This window comes from Schistocerca serialis, chromosome 1 (assembly GCF_023864345.2).
Source record: "Schistocerca serialis cubense isolate TAMUIC-IGC-003099 chromosome 1, iqSchSeri2.2, whole genome shotgun sequence".
Classification (NCBI taxonomy): Eukaryota; Metazoa; Arthropoda; class Insecta; order Orthoptera; family Acrididae; genus Schistocerca; species Schistocerca serialis.
Window position 1 is genome coordinate 502,995,392 of NC_064638.1, and position 3,440 is coordinate 502,998,831.

The window sequence follows — 3,440 nt, forward strand, 5'->3', positions numbered from 1 at the left end:
CTGCTTGCTCAATATACAGATTGAATAACATCGGGGAGAGGCTACAACCCTGTCTCACTCCCTTCCCAACCACTGCTTCCCTTTCATGCCCCTCGACTCTTGTAACTGCCATCTGGTTTCTGTACAAATTGTAAATAGCCTTTCGCTCCCTGTATTTTATCCCTGTGGAAATAAATATACTCTAAGACAAATTTATAAGTAAATAAATACGACGCACCACAAAGGAATCATTAGAATGGGACGGAAATCGGTAGGTGTGATGTACATGTACAGACAAATAAATGCTTACAATTCCAGAAAAACTGGATGAGTTATTCAGCAGAAGGAGCTTCACAAATTGAGCAAGTCAGTAAAGCGTTGCTCCGCCTCTGTCCCTTATGCGAGGAATCATTCGGCTTGGCATAAATTGATAGAGTTGTTGGATGCGCTACTGAGCGATATCGTGCCAGATACTATCCAAGTCGCCCGTTATATCGTCAAAATCCCATGCTGATTGGCGGGGCCTGCCCGTAATGCTCCAAACATTCTCAGTTAGGGAGAAATGCAATGACCTTGTTGGAGAAGTCTGGGTTTGGCAAGCACAAAGACAAGCAGCAGAAACTCGCGCCGTGTGCGAGCGATTTTAATTTTGCAGAAATGTAAGCCCAGGATGGCTTGCCACGATGAGCAACGAAACGTGACGTAGAATATCGTCGACGTGCCGCTGTGCTGCAAGGATGCCGCGGGTAACAACCAAAGGGGTCCTACTATGAAAGGAAACGGCGGCACGCCAGGCCATCACTCCTGGCTGGCGGGCTCTACGGCGAGCGACAGTCAGGCTCGTGTCCCACCACTGCCCGGAACGTCTCCTGATAAGTCTTCGCTGGTCATCGGGGCTCAATTCGAAGCTCGTCACTGGAGACAGTTCTACTCCAGTCAGTGAGATTCCAGGCCCAAGACTTGCTTGGAGCATGATGGGCAACGTCCTTCTCTCAGCCCGGGATTTTGGTGATCTAACACATCCAACAGCTCTATCAACCAATGCCAAGCCCAATAACTGCTTGCGTAAGGGACAAAGATGGACCAACGCGTTACTGACTTGCACTATTTGTGAACCTCCTTCTCTTGAATAAATAATTTTTCAGAGATTGTAATTATTTGTTTGTCCGAGCTTGATCATCACAGCTGCCGATTTCACTCCCATCTGGATAATTCCTTCGTGGTGTGTCGTCTTTTTTTGTCTTATTGAAGGTGGCAAGTCATTTTTCGTTAATAAATGAGTTCGAATGGACTCTCCATCGAAAATATTATCTTTTGCAGGTATAAACAGAACGAGAAACAGATTAGTCGCGGTTTCATTTACCATTAAAGTTTCGGCGTACAAATATACCGTCATAAGCCGATCAGTCAGCCGTTGCAACGAAAAAACAGCTACGTCATCTGCACTACTGTAGATGGCAGTACGATCGCTACAGATAAGAAAAAAATCAAGAATCAAATCACTGCATTTCCCTGTGGAAAGAGTCTGGCAGAAAATGGTGTACGATTACAAATACTTTTTAAATTAGAAATATTTACTGACATGTCAGGTTAAGGCCCAATCTGTACAGGAAATTGAGGCCTCGTCCGTTCATCCTCTTGTGCTGAACTGTAGAGATAAAAATAGCAGAGCCGTGCTATTTAGTATCATGTGAAAGCCAGCCATGGTACTTCAACACAAAAAATACAGGAGAATTCCAGGTATATAATTGTCTTATTCAACGAGCATTAATGCCATCTTTTAAATTTTACTTTGAAGTTTCGAGAACACACCTTCACCGAGAAGTCAAGCAGTATATTGCTCCTTTCTGCGTATATCTCGCGAAGGGACCATGAAGATAAAATCAGAGAGATTAGAGACCACACAGAGGAATACCGACAATCTTTATTTCCACAAACAATACGAGACTGGAATAGAAGGGAGAACCGATAGAGGTACTCAATGTACCCTCCGCCACACACTGTCAGGTGGCTTGAGGAGTATGGATGTAGATGTAGAAAACTGGCCATCTTCAAAAATACGTTATGAATCTCTCTATTGCCCTCTGGTCGCCTAAGTAGCTCCACACCAGAGTACCAGGATTTGAGTGTCAAGGAGATTTGTGATCAGTCAGCAGTGAAATTTTCGCATGAATTGCCACATTAGTGATAACCTGTGAGGCAATTATGAGTTACCTGCAGTTATAATAATAATTATATTAAAATGATAATAATCTGAAATTACGTTTTTGAGGGATCGACACACGGCTTTTCCACTGTGTTGTGGATATTTTTATTGGCATGTTTTTTCTGGCTTGCTATGATCTTCGTTTTCATCGGAAGATTATGCATCTGGATAGAAAAGGAAATATACTATTGAAGCATCGATATAAAGCAGATATCTACACAAAAATCAGTTCCATACCTAAAATTCCCAAAATAATCTCGTCGTTTTGGTGAATGTAATTGTGCTAAAGCAATGCTAACATACCTCAAAGATGTTAAGCATTTCAGTGACGTACCGGAACAAGTGGCAATATTTTCGTGACAGTATTTTTCACGAGGATGATAATTTTTTTGAGAGTAAGGTGAAGTTGTTACGCTAGTTTGATGTGTGCTTATATAATAAAAGATAGTTTGCGACATTTCTAATGGCCACAAAAGTCATTGAAAATTTCAAAACAAAACCTTACGTAGTCACTAAAACATTACATAAAATGCTTTAATTTTAGTTACCTTGAACCGGAACATAATCTTCGTCTGCGACTGAATCATCATCTGATAAATCTTCATCAGTCGTTTCTGAACGACATTGAATACCTTGAAATGTAGAACTACTTATTTATGATCGATATTTCGTCAGTAATTGAGAGCCTAAATCGCGATTCTTTGCAGCGTCCGCCATATTGTTGCTTGTACCATGCTGACACTGCCTATCGACTGTGATTCGATAAATGTAGTTATACCACATGCCGATAGATGTCAGACTTTAGTAGTAGGCAACTTGATCTTTGTGCCATTGACAAGTAACTCTTGTTTCGTGGTCGACAGTGCACTTAACTCAAGTTTTCCAAAAAATGTCACTTATACGGTTGTGGTTTTCACCCATTCATCTAATATTAGACCTGGCAACAACACAACACCAACAACGCTAATGCATTCCCGGGATCATTCTACCTGTCCTAGAGAACTGCAACATCTGACCTATATTTTCATCGAAGTTATGCTGATATCCAAACATCTCTTCAGGGTGCTTCAATATTTTCTGATTATTTTGTATGGGCTTAGTCAAATGGATATTTGGGTGGGCAGCTGATATAAATGAAGTCAGCAGTCACCTCACAAACTCTGTGCTCCCTCGCATAAAATTCACAGTGACCATCTCCCATAAAGGAGTCTAATTGAACTTGTTGAACATAATAATTCAGAGATATCCAATGAAC